The sequence below is a fragment of the Arachis ipaensis genome, chromosome B06 (genome assembly GCF_000816755.2).
Source record: "Arachis ipaensis cultivar K30076 chromosome B06, Araip1.1, whole genome shotgun sequence".
NCBI classification, from domain to species: domain Eukaryota; kingdom Viridiplantae; phylum Streptophyta; class Magnoliopsida; order Fabales; family Fabaceae; genus Arachis; species Arachis ipaensis.
The window spans coordinates 81,468,989-81,486,394 of NC_029790.2; the positions used below are offsets into that span (position 1 = coordinate 81,468,989).

At 37.0% G+C, this 17,406-nt stretch overlaps 1 pseudogene; it reads left to right on the forward strand.

Annotated features, from left to right (window-relative positions):
* LOC110263766 overlaps nt 1–17,406 on the forward strand; it is a 49,504-nt pseudogene that overhangs the window by 25,811 nt on the left and 6,287 nt on the right.

Genomic DNA, 17,406 nt, shown 5'->3' on the forward strand with positions numbered 1-17,406 from the left:
TGCAAGGAAAACAAGCAAAAATGGGCCAAAAAGCCTTCCCCAAGGTTCGAATAAGGAACCTCACGCTACTAAGCTTGCAAGGAAAATAAGCCAAAATGATTTGGCAAGGATTCGAACCTGGGAGCTCCATGGAGAATAAGGGAGGAGCGCTATTCCTTGTGCAAAGAAAATGAGCTAAAATGGCTCCCCCAAGGTTCGAATTCAAGGCATCACACTCAAAGGTGGAACGCTACACAAGGAAAGAAGGGAAGCTCAGTTCACTTTCCCAACTGAGTGCTATTCCCCCCCCCACTCTCCACACTTTGGCACGCCAAGGAGCTTGTCATGCGCAACAAAATTGCAAGCCAAGGGGGCTGGGATGCGCAATTGGACACGCCCAAGACAAGAGAAAGAGCTCAGTTCAATTTTCCAACTGAGCTCTATTGAAGTGCAACATTAACAAGGCTGGGACGCGCACCAGAGTGGGCAAGGAAAGCAAGTTTGGGCGCTCAGTTTGGTTTTTCAATTGAGCCGTGCCCTGGGAGTGCACCATGACTCAATTTTTTAGTCCAAAAATAAAATAAAATCCAATTCTTCAAAAAAATTAAAAAGCCCACTCTAAATCCTAAAATCCAAAAATAGGAAGTGTATAAATAGAAGCTAGTTTGAGTTAGAGAGGACCTTTTTGCTTACTTTTGAATTTTCAATTTTATTTTCTAGCTTTGGGAGTTTGGGAATTGGGAAGGAGAATTGATCTCTCTTCTTCTTTGTTCTAACTTCTGCACTTTCTACTCTTTGTTCTGGACTTTGGGTGAAAAATTGAAGAAATTCTGTTTCAATCTCACCTTGAGATCTCTTTGTTTATTTTTCTGCATAATTCTAGAAACTGTGATTTGCATCTAAATTCTGTTTACTGCCTTCTTCTACTTCTTCTGAAATTTACTCTTCCATTTTCTTTTGCTATTGTTCTTGGGTAGATCAAGGAAGGAATTGAGATCTAGACTTGTTCTTTAGTCTCACCCAACCCCTGAGATCTTCAATTTCTCTTTTAATTTTTGCAATTGAGCTACATTTACTTTCTGTTTTTAAATTCTTCAAGCAATTGTACTCTTCTGTTTGAGATCTGTTTCAATTCAAGTCATTTTTTATTCCTCTGTTGATTGATGTTTATTGTCTTTTGTTTAAATTCTGCACTCCCAGCTCCCGGATCCTTTTATGATTCAAGCCATTTACATTTCTTGTATTTTAAGTTTCAGTTATTTACGTTTCTTGCAATCTAAGTTTCTGTAATTTACATTACTTGCACCTTAAGATTCAACTCTTTTAATTCTTCTGCACTTTAAATTCTTGTCAATTATCCCTCTCCCTCTAACTTTCATGCAATTTAGCTTCTGTTGGATACAAATCACTCAAATCAATACTTATTTGCTTGACTAAATCAACCAACTAACTAAAATTGCTCAATCCTTCAATCCCTGTGGGATCGACCTCACTCATGTGAGTTATTATTACTTGATGAGACCCGGTACACTTGCCGGTGAGTTTTGTGTTGGATCGTTTTCCACACATCATTGGTCACTATTTTTTTGTTGACAAATCAATATATTAAACAAATTAAATTTCAAATTAAAAGAAAATATCATTTTAAACCCTAATTTACACTGAGCTCTCTCTTCACATAGTGTCCCTCTCACCGCCTCCCTTACTCTTCGGTGAGTCCTGGTCGGCGCCGTTCTTGTCGACGCCATTCTCGTCGGTGCCATCTCACCTCCTGGATTCTTCAACATCATTTGCCCCCTCGCTGTGTTCTTCTTCTGCTCGTTCTTTTCTCAGTGCCGCCTCCTGTGGTAAATTCTTCTCCGGTAACAACAGCGCCGATTTGGTTTTATCTATTAAGATATTAATTAAGCCTCTCTAATCTGCTATTGCTTATCTATTTCTCAGTCTTTTTGTCTATTATGTGCTTTAATTTCAAATTATTAACTTTGTCGCAGATCATTGTATCGCAGTCCAGATCCGCCGTTGTTCATCGTCCGAATCCTTCGATGAAGTTGACAGGTATATAATTTTTGACAAATACATTTCTTAAAAAATTTAAATACAAAAAAGTCCCTAACTTTAATAAACGGAGGACAATTTAATCCTTCCGTCTATTTGCCTCTCATATACCAAACGGAACTAGCTGACGTAGATAAAACGGTGTTCAGGTGTCCGTTACGGTGCCACGCTGGAAGGGGAACAAGGTTCGAAGGACAAATAAGTCCTTGACGTCATTTTGCAAATAAAGTTCGAATGACAAATAGGTCCTTGAGAATTTAGTTCATTATGCTTCTATATGTATCATATATTACTATCTAATTGAAATATACCTATATTATGTATCATATATTACTATCTAATTTAATAATTAAATGTGTCACATGACACTCTTATTAAAATTGAGAAAAAATATTTTTTTCAAAATTAATAAACTCCCTTCCTAAATTCTCTCATCTACCTCTCTCCATTTTTCTATTTCTCTTTACTATTTTTACTCTATATATAATTTATATTTTATATTAGTAATTTGACAAATCAAAATATTTTTTTACAATTAAAATATTTTAAATGTAAGTATATACGTTACATTATTTTAAATTTTAGATAACGAATGTTAAAATTAATTATTAATAAAAAATTAGACTTTTTCATATAAAAATAATAACTAAAAATCTTATTATTTAAATTTTTATCTACAGATATCTTAGTCTTCTTAGCCAGAGACTTTTGTCAACTTACGACTTTTTTGTAAAAGAAGTTTGATTTTATAAATCTTTTGTGCCATACATAATTTATACTATCAGAACAAAGTGAACTATAATTTAAAAAAAAATTATTCCCATAATGTTATTACGGATAAAAATACTAGTTCTAATATAATACACAAATGCACTAATGCTAACTTCATACATGAATGATGCACAAGTGAACTAATGCTAACTTGATGCATAAATGAACTGATGCTAACTAATGCCACTAGCATGATGAAAAATGAACTAATGTAATTTAACAAATTCTAATATAATACACAAATGCACTAACTAATGCTAACTAACGTGAGAAAACTGAACTAATGTAATTTAAGAAAAAAAGTAGAAACAAAACAAGCCAAATATCTGCAATTTTAATACAAATAATCTAAATTGTAGAATACAACAAGTTAACTAGATTTCAAGGACCTATTTGTCCTTCGAACTTTATTCCCCTTCCAGCGTGGCACCGTAACGGACACCTGGACACCATTTCATCCACGTTAGCCAGTTCCGTTTGGTGTATGAAAGACAAATAGATGGAAGGATTAAATTGTCCTCCGTTTGTTAAAGTCAAGGACTTTTTGTATTTAAATTTTGTCAGGAATGTATTTGTCAAAAATTTAAAAAGTCAGGGACCTATTTGTCTTTTTCCCTAATTTTTGACTTTGTACTATTTTTGTTGTTCTTCGCTTTTGGAGCTTTTTTCAAATTATTTGCATTATGAAGACCAACTAGTATATAATTTCAAATTTTTTCTGTTTGTGATTATGTTTGAGTTTTCGTGTGTTTTGGTTGAATTGAACTAACAGGTTCACCGTCTTCATTGAAGCAAAGCCATGGCGTTGGTGAGTTGTTCATTTCTTCTTATAATGTTCATCACTTGCTAATTAATTTGGTTTTAGTTTCGTTCTTTCTTTTATTAGGCTTTAAGGTTAGGGTGTGTTTCCTTGAGGATTAAAATTTAAAAATTTACATACAAATTTCATTTATGTTTTGTGCGCAATTATTCAACTTATAGCATTCCTAGTCGATTAATAATTAATTGATGTAATAAAGGACAAAAAGTTGAGATGCTAGTTGGTGTCAACAATAGTTTATAAAGTTAAAACTAGTATTTTCGAGGGGAGCTCTTTGAAAACATATAGAACTCTTCTTAATGAGAAACTGGTAAATTTTTTATGAGTTGTGTTATTTGTAATTGATAAACCACTATTTTATGGTTTATTTTGTGCTAAATTGAGTAGTTTTTATCAGTTATTTGAACACTTATTTATACAAATTGCATGGTTTTACAAATCCTCCCGAATTTTGTTCCATGATTGAAAACTTGCTTCCCAAGCCCTTAACTTGTCAATTTTTAATTTCCCTTTATACCATTTGATGCCGTAATCCGTGTGTTAAATATTTTCAGGCTTTATAGGGCAGAAATGGCTTAGAAGATGGAAAGGAAGCATGCAAAAGTGGAAGGAACACCAGAAACAAAGGAGCTGACCAGCGAGGATCGACGCGCACGCATGGCTCACGTGTGTGCATGACTTGGAGCTTTTCACAGCGACGCGTACGCGTGACTGACGTGTACGCGTGACGTGCGTAATGTGCTATAATTGCAGAAGATGATGGGGGCAATTTTGGGCTGAGTTTGGACCCAGTTTTCGGCCCAGAAACACAGACTAGAGCAGGGGGAAAGGAGAGACTCAAGAGACATTCATATTCACTTAGTTTTTAGTTTTAGTTTTGAATCTTAGGGAGAAAATACTACTTCCTCTAGGGTTCTTCACATTCTTAGATTTTTAGTTTATACTTTTGGATTGGATCTTGAGAGAATTACTACCTCCATTTGAAGTCTCTATCATTATAGTTCGCTTTCTTATTTCCTTACTCTTTTATTTTCCATTCAGTTTGTTCAGAGTTACATATGGATATCTTTGATTTTGGAAAATATTAATGCAAGAGTTATTTTTACATTTAATTTCATTATTGGTTTGAATATCATCTTCCCTTAATTTATTATTTCAAAAACATTGTTTTTACTAAATTAATTTTAATTACCATGTCTCATTTCTACTCCCTTTACATGTCTGTGAAAATGGCATCCATGTCAATGGAGTAAGCTCCCAACTTGGCTTTGGAGTTGATTAATAGGAGACCCTTGAGTTGGAATACTCAAGTGTTAATTTGTAATTGAAAGTTGTTGGCTGACTCTCTAGTCACTAACTCTAATCCTTCCCTAGGAAGGGATTAGGACTTGTGAATAAGAGTTAGTTCAGTTACTTGACTTTCCTTTATTAGGTAAAGGATAACTAAGTAGAAGCAACAACCTATTACTATTATACTTGGAAAAATTAACAAGGATAGAACCTCTAATTAATCTTCTCCTAGTCAAGGCTTTTTATTTTAAATATATAAAGCCTCTTGTTAATTTTTATTGCTTTAATATATAATCATTTATTTTCCCATTTTCCAACTCTAAAATTTCTCAGAAAATTTCTGACCAATAAATTGCACTCTTTTGTCAACTCATTGGGAGACGACCTGTGAATTTTACTCCCAGTATTTTATTCTTAAATTGTGACAACTCTTTCTAAATTGATAAGTGGAAGTTCTTCGGTAAAGAACTGTACTTGCAACGTAGCTTTTATTAATATTTTCTTAACCGGTAATTTTTCGCCCATCAATTTTTGGCGCCGTTGCCGGGGAGTTGCAACAGTGTGCTAAATTATTGGTTGGTGTAAATATTTCTTTTAAACTTACATATTTGCATATTTTATTTTACTTTATTACCACGAGCTCTATGTTTCTTTCATTGAATGACGCGTTCGTTACCGGATCCGAGCTTAGCCGCGTTTGATCCTGAAATTGAAAGAACTATTTCACGTATTAGGCAAGCTCGGCGTCGGTTAGCCTCTGAGGGTGGTGAAGTGGTTTCTACCAATTCACCAGTCTTATTTGAGGGTGAATCTGAAGCGTCATTTGAGGAAGAAACAAGCTCCTCTTTTGTTGATTCTGTTGATTTACGTGCAGGTTATATGGTGGAGCCTAAAATACTCTATAGGAAGCAAGAGCTCCAAACTTTACACTGCAACCATACCAAGCGCCTCATCCGAATTTAGCTACGGATTTTGAACTGAAGACTGCGCTGATCAATTTACTGCCCAAGTTTCATGGCTTACCTGCTCAAGAGCCTATCAAGTACCTTAGGGATTTTCAAACAGCCTGCTCAACTACTAGGCGTCATGGTACGGATGATACTACTATTTGGTTATACGCCTTCTTATTTTCTCTTGAGGGAAAGGCAAGGGAGTGGTTCTACACTCAACCTAAAGAAGTTGTTACTAATTGGGATCTGCTCAGAAGGGAATTCCTGGACAAGTACTTTTCAGCTGAAGTTACAGATAGACTGAGGAAAGAAATTTCCTACATTATCCAAGGCGAATCAGAGACTCTTTACGAGTATTGGGAACGCTTCAGGAATCTCCTAGACTCATGTCCCCACCACAAGATTGACCAGTTGGTGTTGATTAGCTATTTCTTCCAAGGCATGAAGCCTCAAGACAAGACTATATTAGATGCTGCAAGTAATGGCTCTCTGACTAAGTACAAGACGGCGACAGAAGTGTGGCAACTGATCGCCGATCTAGCTAAGTCCACCCGGAACGCCAGGCACAAGAACAACCATCCCAAGGCTATTGCGGAGGTTTTCTCTAGTAGTGAGACTACTGCTCTGACAAAGACTTTGGAAGAGATGACCAATATACTGAAGCAGCTCCAGCTGAATCAACAACAACCTTAGCCTCCTCCACAACAACATTGTCAATAGTTGGTTCCTCAGAGAGTGTGTGGAATATGTGCCTGCTATTCCCATTATACTGTTGAATGTCCACAACTCTAACAAGAAGACAACACCTTCGCAGCTACTAGTAATCACTATAACCGCCCAAATCAAGGGTATTATCAACAAGGAGGTAATTATAACCAAGGTGGAAACTACAATCAAGGTTGGCAAGACAACTCCAACCAAGGATGGAGAGATAATTCCAACCAAGGATGGAGGGACAACTACAATCAAGGAGGCAGAGACAACGGTGGAAATCAGAGGTGGAACAACAATAACAATCAGCAGAACCGGTATCAACAGAACCCTCCTTACCAACAGCGGAACCAAGGCCAGCCTTACCGATCACCTCACTAAAGGCAATCCCAAGCGCCTCAAAACAACCAACAGCAAGCCCCTCAAATTACATACCCCCCTTTCTCCTCTAATGATGAGATGCTTCGCTCTATTACGCAAGGACAAAAAGACCTTCAGAATACAATTAACTCTACCATAAATGGTCTTAACTCCACTTTACAAGCTCTCATCTCCCGGTTGGAACCACCTTCTACCCCCAACAATCAGCCTTTAAGCTCAAGTGCACTTTCCTCTCAACCCTTACCTAACTCCAAAGGTGGAATCAATGCCATTACTTTGAGGTCCGGAACCACACTGCAAGAGAGGAGTCATGAGGAGCCATGCTCAAAAGAAGACATTCAAGTTGAAGACATTGTAGGTAGAGGATGTTGAAGAAGAGGAGGGAGTACAAGACATGGTTGAATAAGAAACAGCTCAACCAAGGAATAGAGTGCCAAAGGAAGATAAAGTTACAAGAGAAGCCATTCCCATTCCTTTTCCACACCTTGCTAGGAAACCCAGAAAGCAAATGGAGCTAGACCCCAAGATGGTGGAGATCTTCAAAAAGGTTGAGGTAACTATTTCCCTTTTTGATGCTATTCGCCAGGTACCTAAATTTGCTAAGTTTCTAAAATATTTATGCATGAATAAAAATAAAATACATGATTTAGAAACTATTCCTCTAGGTAGCTCTATTTCTGCTTTAATGGGTGCCATACCAGAAAAATATGGTGATCCGGGTCCATGCATGGTTACTTGTACTATTGAGGGTGTACAATTTTTTGACTACATGTGTGATTTAGGTGCATGTGTTATTATTATGCCATTATCTGTATATGATGCTTTGAGGCTCCCTCCCTTAAAAAGGTTAGCAGCATGTTTTATTTTGGCAGATAAAAGCATAATCTCAGTGGTTGGAATTGCTGAAGACGTGCTAGTGAGCATTAAGGGGTTGACATTCCTTATTGACTTCTACATCATAGAGATGCCCCCTAATGACTCAGGAAGACCATCATCCATCCTTCTTGGAAGGCCATTTTTGAAGACTTCGAGGTTCAAACTGGATGCCTTCTCCGAAACTTACTCTTTTGAGATAGATGGCAGAGAAGTGAGCTTTGACCTGGATGAAGCTATGAAGCACCATCCAGAAGATCACTCCATCTTCCAATGCAACATCATTGGTGAGACAGTGGCTGAAGTTCACCAAGAAGAAGTAGAAGAAATGAACATGGAGTAAGGTGCAAGTGTGGTGAAACCCTCTGAGCTTACTGAAGATACCTTGCTACCATCAATGGCTCCAGATGATCAAGTACCAAGCCATGAGCAGAAAATGGAGTTGAAGCCTTTTCCACCCCATCTCAAGTATGCCTATCTTGAGGATAATCAGAAGCTCCCAGTTATTATTGCAAGGGAACTCACTTCCCAACAAGAGGAACAATTACTTAGTGTGCTGAGAAGACACAAGAAAGCTATTGGGTAGAGCTTGGCGGATATAGTAGGCATCAACCCTGAAGTCTGTGAGCATCGTATATTTTTAGAAAAGGGAGCAAGGCCTGTCCGTCAACCTCAAAGGCGGTTGAACCCCACCATTTTAGAAGTTGTCAAGAAGGAAGTGACCAGACTACTTGAAGCTGACATCATCTATCCCATCTCGGATAGTGAATGGGTTAGCCCAGTACAGGTGGTACCAAAGAAGACTGGCGTCACCACTGTGAAGAATGAGCATGGGAAACTCATTGCAACTAGAGTGCAGAACTCCTGGAGGGTTGATGAATCCATATTTGGTGATGATTTTTGGTTGAAATTGAATGGATTTCATCATATAAACTTGCACTTATTCCACTAAATAGCATGCATTTGAACTTGCCTCCTAATTTGTGCTTGATTATGAAAACATGCTCTTTTGTGCCTAATTTGATTAATTTTATTCTGAAACCTTCCATTCAATGCCTTGATGTTATTTGTGAGTGATTTCAGAGGTATAAGGCAGGAATGGCTTGGAGAAAATGGAAGAAGAGCATTTAAAGGGAGGAAGCATGAAGAATCAAAGGAGAAGAGCTCAGCCTAGTGTGCAGACGCACAGACATGCGTGCGTACGCACAGCCACCAGATCAGAGCCACATGTGCACGTGAGCCGCATCGCGCGTTCCAATCAAGCATCGCCTAGTGTGCGTGCGCACAACTTCCTGTGCATACGCACAGGTCGAGATTTTTCGCAGAGTGTGCGGACGCACACATCTGTGCGTCCACACAGGTGGACGCACATGCCTTCATTAAAATATCACGTGACTCGCGATTTTGGTGGATTTAAGGCCCATTTTTGAAGCCATTTAGCTTATAAGGAAGGGAGAATGAAGACCATACCATAACATAACATTAGTGTAGCTTAGGAGTAGTAGTAGATAGCCTTTAGTGTAGTTTTTCTTTAAGTTTTTCATCATATTCTCTACTAGGGTTTATACTTGGATTTTTATATTCAAGTGTCATTTCAATTTTGATCTTGGATTTTGCTAATTTCCATTGTAAGTATCTCTTTGTCATTACTCTTTATAGTTACATTGTTCTTACTCTTTCTTATAATTCAAGTTATAGTTCAATTTCACTTCTCTCTTGCAATTTCTATTTCTTGTTGATGAATTTGATGTTTGATGATTATTACATGCTTTCTTGAGTCTTTATTGTTGATTGAGATCATTTGATGCTTTTGGTTTCCAGCATTTTCTCATTTTTTCCATGTTTAAGGTTTTTGCCCACCAAGTGTCTGACAAAATGTCAAGCATGATTTTGGACTAGTTTTCTATCTCTTGGCTTAGGAAAAGTGAGTTATTGGGTTCCTAGAGTTGGAATATCTAACATTTAGTGTCAATTTTGGATTGTTAATTGTTCTTGTTCCCACTAACGCTATGTTGTTGTTAAGCTAATTTGCAAGCAATTTAGGATTTGTGCGTTAAGAACACTTATGCTCATTTAACTTACTCTCCGATGTGAGGTTGATCAAGTGAGATTAATCCATTCTAGTTGTCATAGTTGTGGTTCCAACAAGGAAATGACCCTTAGCTCACTCCAAGTCAAGATGCCTTTTATGCTTAATTTCCTTTATACATATTTACATTAGTTCCTTCTATACTTTACTTGTCTATATTGCATAGTTACTTCATTGATTCCTTTATTAGTTCATTTGTTACAATTTTACATGTTCTTTTATTGCTTTATATGTTTATCCCTTTATTGAAAACCCCATGATCCTCACAACCAAGATTGCACACTCATTGGTCTCAAGTGTCCTTGGGAGACGACCTGGGAATTGAAACTTCCTGAATTGAATTGGTTTTGAATTGTGACACATCCTTTGGATTAAACATTTGATTTGGGGATTAATTGTTGATTTAGACTATACTTTGAACGATGGAATTTTATGTTTTAAAATTCTAGATCAACAACGAATCCATCCACTATCAAATTTGGCGCCGTTGCCGGGGATTCACTTTAAGTGCAATGAGTGATAAAATTTTGGTTGTTGTGAATATGTAAATAGTGTGAATATTTGGTTCTTGTTTGCTGTGGCACTAATTTGTAGATGACGCCTCTACCTAAGTAGTGATAGTAACTAACGTTTTTGTTTGTTTAGTTCTAGGTAAATAGATATAACTAGAGTGCATATTCATTTATCTATTACTTTTATTAGTATTGTTGTGCTTTATTTTTTCTTTCCATCATGAGTTATCAACCTTTTTGCTTGGAGTCCAGTTGTTATCATGTTGTAGGGGGTAACAATTCCAACACTAGTTCACATCAAGGTATGGGAGGCTAATTTGAAGAAGGATCACAAGAAAGAAATTCTTGGCAACAAGGGCCCTATGATCCTAATGCTTATCAACCTCTCACTCCAAGTGGAACACCTCCTTATTACCCCTCCATATGCTCATGCTCCATACCCTCTATATGAGACACAACCATTGTACTCTCAACCCCCTTTACCATTCCCACCACCAACTTTCTCTCAACCAACATACCCATCACCATATATGGGACAACCTAGCTTCCATCACCATCCCACTCCCATCAACCTCTCTCACGAGGAGCACAACTTTCAAGCCCTCATCCAAGAATAATGGGAATTTCAAAGAAAACAAGATGATTGCATGGAAACTCTTGCCGAAGTCTTGTCCCGTTTGACACCTCTTCATTCCACCCCTAACACCCTTGCTCCTCCACAACTTGGGATGCCTAGTGATCTGCACTTGCCACCTCCATCAACCCTAAAGTCTAGCATCGATGCTATAACCCCACAAGGAGGCAAGCCACTAGAAGAGATAAACTTTCAACCTACTCTACCTATGGAGGAATCCATTGATGGGGTGAGAACCTTGTTGAGAGCGGAAGAGAGGATAAGCTCGAGATAGGCAACCACCGCAAGCCCAAAGAAGATCTTATTGATGAAGAAAGCTCAAAAGAGGGAGAACTTGAGGATGAAAAAGATGAAATTACATCACAAGTTTCCCATGACCGAGAGGGTAAGCTACCACTCCAAGAAGCAAGGGAAGATTTGAAACCACTTCCACCCCAATGTTAAATATGCATTCCTTGACAAGGAGCACAAATTCCCGGTGATAGTAGCAACTGATCTTTCCAATCAAGAGGAGCAACAACTCCTTGAGGTCATCCGAAAGTATAAGAAGGCGATCGGATGGAGCCTAAGTGATATTGTGGGAATAAGCCCTCAAGTGTTCCTTCATCGAATTTTCTTGGAGGAAGGTGCTAAGCCGGTCCAACAACCACAAAGGCGGCTAAATCTCACGATCCTTGATGTAGTCAAGAAGGAAGTAACTCGCCTCTTGGAAGTGGACATTGATGAGAAGACTTTTGTGCGGTTTATAATTTCACAATTGAAAGCTCATTGTAATATAGCTTCTAAACCAACATCAATCCTTTCATACAAAAATTTGTTTTTCACAAGTAATAAACTCCTAAAATCTATAAACCGAAGTATTGAACCTCGGGTCGTTCTCCCTTGGAATTGCAATGAAGTGTCTTGCTATGGGTTATGAGTTATATTTGAGGTTTTGAGATGAGAAACATTAAAAGTAAATGGCAATGAAAATAAACTAACAAGTAACACAGCTCTTGGCAAGATATGAGAACTAGAAGTCTTATCCTAGCTATCCTCCTCAATTGTGATCATAAATTGTCCATTGCTACCACTTAGTTAACCTCTAATCATGGAGGAAAGTTAAGTGGATGAATCAACTTGATTCCACAAGTCCTAGCCAACTCCCCAGGGGAAAGACCAGCTTTAGTGATATCCAAATCAATTAGTAACTTCTAATTATCAATCAACAAAGGAATTAGATAACTCAAGCATCACTAATTACTCTACCAAAGCCAAGAGGTACAAAATCTACACTAAAGTCCAACCAAGCATTTCATCAAACACTTGGAAGGCATAAAAGGAAAGCAAGGTAAATTGATGACAACAATGAAATCTAACAACTACTTATTGCAAGAAATTAATAACAACAATCAAAAGAAATATAATTATTATGAATTACCTCAAATTGCATTAAAAGAAACTAGGATGAATAAGAGTAGATCTACAAACAAAATAGAGAAAGTAATAACAACAATAGAAAAGTGATGAATGTAACAACATAGAATTGAGAGGTAAAAGAAGAAGAAAGCATGAATTGAAACCTAGATCTAAATTATTGAACTAAACCTAATCCTAATTCTAATCCTAGAGAGAAGTGAGAGCTTTTCTCTCTAAAACTAAAGCTAAAACTAATCCTAATGTGTATTATGATTCAAGATCCCCCCTACTCCCTTCAATCCTTGGTCCTTTTGAGTGTTTTGGTACCAAAGTTGACTTGGATTGGGCCCCATGGGCCTTGAGAATTCGCTGGCCATGATTTCATTAAAAAATCATAAATCAACACCGACGGGTACGCGCACAGCACGCGTACGCGTCCATGGGTGAGTTCGCATTGTGCACGTAAGCGCCTGGTGTGCGCACGTCCATGGCCGAGTTCAACTCTTTGGCTTTTCATGATCTTCTCCACTTGCATGCTTCCTTCCTTGCTCCCTTGATCCATTCCTAGCTTTTTTCAACCTGAGATTACTAACAAACATATCAAGGCATCTTATGGAATCAAGGAGAAGTTAAAGTTATCTAATCAAAGACCAAAAAGCATACTTTTTACACTTAGGCACAGATAAGAGAGAGATCACACAATCATGCTAAATCATTGGCTAAATGTGAGAAAAGGTTAGAAAAATACTCTAAATCCAACACAAGATAAACCCTGAAAACGGGGTTTATCAGACATCATCTATCCCATTTCAGATAGTGAGCGGGTAAGTCCGGTCCAAGTAGTGCCGAAGAAATCCGGAGTAACCATAGTGAAAATGGAAAGTGGAGAGCTCGTTGCAACCCAGATTCAAAATACTTGGCGAGTGTGCATAGATTACCGCCGGCTAAATCAAACAACATGGAAGGATCACTACCATTGCCGTTCATAGACCAAATGTTGGATCGCTTGGCAGGTAAATCCCATTATTGCTTTTTAGATGGATATACGGGGTACTTCCAAATTCATATAGCTTCTGAGGATCGGGAGAAAACCACTTTTACTTGCCCCTTTGGAACATTTGCGTATAAGAGAATTCCGTTTGGCTTATGCAATGCACCGGCAACGTTTCAAAGGTGCATGGCAAGTGTTTTCTCAGATCTTTTGGAGAGTTACATGGAAGTGTTTGAAGAGATGAAGATTGATGGTTTAAGATTGGTAGTCCTATTCTTATCAATTGTGATGAGAATTGGATTTTAATCCCACTTTGTTAACCTCTAACTATGAAGGTAAATCAAGTGGATTAATTAGCTTAATCCTCAGGTCCTAGTTAATTCCTATGGAAAGACTAGAGTTATTGGAGCAACTCCCAATTTCAACCACTGCTTTATTTGACAGCTCAAGTGTTACCAATTACTTACCCCAAGCCAAAAGGGATAAAATATCTAAATTAAATTAAAAGCATCAATATAAATAAAGCAAAGCAATCTTAAATCTGAAATACCTCAAATAATATTAATTAAGAAAATCATAACATGAATGTAGCATAAGCCAAATTGAAAAGATAAATAATAATTAAAAGTATATAATAAAAGTAGAAAATAAATAAGAGGAACATTGAACCTGTGATGAAGAAGAAATAATCTTAAATCCTAAAACTAAATCCTAAGAGAGAGGGGAGAGCCTCTCTCTCTCTAAAAACTATATCTAAAACTAAAACTATGAATTATGAGCTTGTGATGATGAATGGATACATTTCCCCACTTTATAGCATCTAATCTGTGTTTTCCGGGCAGAAAACTGGGACAAAAATAGTCCAAAAATCGCCCCCAGCGTATTCTGGTAAGTACAAGTCGCGGAAAAGTGACGCGGAAGCGTCATCCACGCGTTTGCGTGGATTGCATTTCTGCCAGGTCATGCGTCCGTGTTATCCACGCATTCACGTCGCCTGGCTTCAGAGCAGCTATAGCAAATTATATATCGTTGCGAAGCCCCGGATGTTAGCTTTCCAACGCAACTAGAACCGCGTCGTTTGGACTTTTGTAGCTAAAGTTATAGTCGTTTGAGTGCGAAGAGGTCAGGCTGGACAGCTTAGCAATTTCTCCAACTTATTGTATTCCTTCCACTTTTGCATGCTTCCTTTCCATCCTCTGAGTCATTCCTATCCTGTAATCTCTGAAATAACATAACACACATATCAAGGCATCTAATGGTAATAAGAGAGGATTAAACATAGGGAACTTAAGGCCAAAGAAGTATGTTTTCAATCAAAGCACATAATTAGGAAGGCAAATGTAAAACCATGCAAATAGTATGAATAAGTGGGTAAAGAGTTGATAAAAAAACCACTCAATTAAGCACAAGATAAACCATAAAATAGTGGTTTATCAACCTTCCCACACTTAAACATTAGCATGTCCTCATGCTAAGCTCAAGAGAAACTATAAAGGGGTGAAGAGGAATGGTAGAATGTATGAAATGCAACCTATCTATATGAATGCAACTACATGCAAAAAGTTTCTACCTACTTAGTTAAAAGTAAGTAAATCTTTTCAAGACAAACATGAATCAGATTTCACTAATTCAAATTATACAATAAAAGACAAGTAAATTTGTAAGAAGATAGCTCATGAAAGCAGGGAACATAGAATCAAGCATTGAACCCTTACTGGTAGTGTATATCACTCTAATCTCTCAAGTGTCTAGGGTTAATCACTCTACTCTTCTCTAATCATGCTTTCTAAACTTTGTTCTTCATCTAACCAATCAACAAATATTTAGTATACCAATGCAGACATCATGAGGTCTTTTCAGGGTTGTAATGGGGCTAAGGTAAGGGTGAGGATATATAAATATATATAAGGCTAAGTGAGCTAACAATGTGAATCCTTGATTAGTCTAAGATCTCACCTAACATATACATACTTTATATAATTTAAAATTCTTTACCTAGCTACCCAAATTTTTCCCACTTTTGTATTACATGCTCATGTATCAAACTTATTTTTGAATTTTGTCCCGTGTGCATTGATTCTTTTTATTTTGCATTTGGGGAAATATATATATATTTTTTTTGTATCCCCTTATTTAATTACTTAATATTTTTTTTCAATGCTCATGGTAATTTAATTATTTTGATTTCACATGAGCATGCTTCCCAAATTTTCAAATAACTCATTCAATTTAATTCCCTATTTTTTTCATATCATCCCATGTTCCCATAAAATTCTCCACACTTAAATTATACACAATATCTATCTTAAGCTAACCAAGGATTCAACTTGAGATTTTTATTTTGTTTTTCTCCATGGGTTAGTATTTTATTTGCATGGTTTTATATTTCCTTCCTAATTATGTGTTTTGATTGAAAACATGCTTCTTTGATCTTATATTTGCTTATTATTAATCCTCTCTTATTACCATTAGATGCCTTGATATGTATATTAAGTGTTATCAGATATTATAAGGCATGAATGGCTTGGAGGATGGAAAGAAAGCATGCAAAAGTGGAAAGAATACAAGAAGTTGGAGAAACTGCTAAGCTGTCCAGCCTGACCTCTTCTCACTCAAACAGCTATAACTTTAGCTACATAGGTCCAAATGACGCGGTTCCAGTTGCGTTGGAAAGCTAACGTCCGGGGCTTCGATTTGATATATAATATGCTATAGTTTCCCTAACGCTAGACGACGCGACCGCGTGATCCATGAGGCCGCATCCCAGTGACGAAAATCAGCGTGTTTGAATTCTTCTCCAGCGATTTCTGGGCTGTTTTCGACCCAGTTCTCGGCCCAGAAAACACAGATTAGAGGCTATAAAGTAGGGGAATGCATCCATTCATAAGAAGGCTTTCAAATTCACAATTTTAGGAGTAGATGTAGTTTTTAGAGAGAGAGGTTCTCCCCTCTCTCTTAGGATTTAGAATTAGGATTCTTTTCACTTCATGATTATTTCATCTTTTGCGATCACAGGTTCAATGTTCCTTTTATTTATTTTTCTAATTTAATTTATGAACTCTTCCATGTTACATTTGATATCTTTATTAGTGCTAATTTGAGGTATTTTCAGATCTATGATTGCTTTCCTTTATTTAAATAATTTAGATTTTTCCCTTTTGGCTTTGGTTGATTTATTGGTAATGCTTGAGCTGTCAAATAAAGCAGTGGTTGAAATTGGGAGTTGCTCCAATAACTCTAGTCTTTCCATAGGAATTGAATAGGACCTGAAGATTAAGCTAATTGATCCACTTGATTTACCTTCATAGTTAGAGGTTAACAAAGTGGGATTAAAACCCAATACTCATCGCAATTGACAAGGATAGGCCTTCCAGTTCTCATACCTTGCCAAGAGATTTTATTGTTATTATTTTATTTTACTTGTCATTCAACGTATTGCCTCCTTACCTCCTAATAAACCCCAATTTATAACTTATAACCAATAATAAGAACATACCTCCCTGCAATTCCTTGAGAAGACGACCCGAGGTTTAAATACTCGGTTATCAATTTCAAAGGGGTTTGTTACTTGTGACAACCAAAAATTTTGTACGAAGGGATTTCTGTCGGTTTAGAGACTATATCTACAATGCGACTGTTTTTATGAAATTCTTTACTGGCAAAAATCCTAACGTCAAAATGGCGCCGTTGCCGGAGAATTGCAAACGTGTGCCTTATTATTAGTTATTGTAAATATTTTTTCTGCTTTTTGTTTGTTTATTTGTTTTTATTTTTGTTTTTATTTTTGCTTTTTCATAAATTAAGAGGTTATTGGTTTTTATTTATTTATTAAAAAAATTTTTTTTTCAAAAATTTGTTCTTAGTGTTCATCTTGATCTTCAAGTTGTTCTTCGCGTTCATCTTGACCTTCAAGCTGTTCTTAGTTGTTTTCTTCGTTTTGATCTAAAAA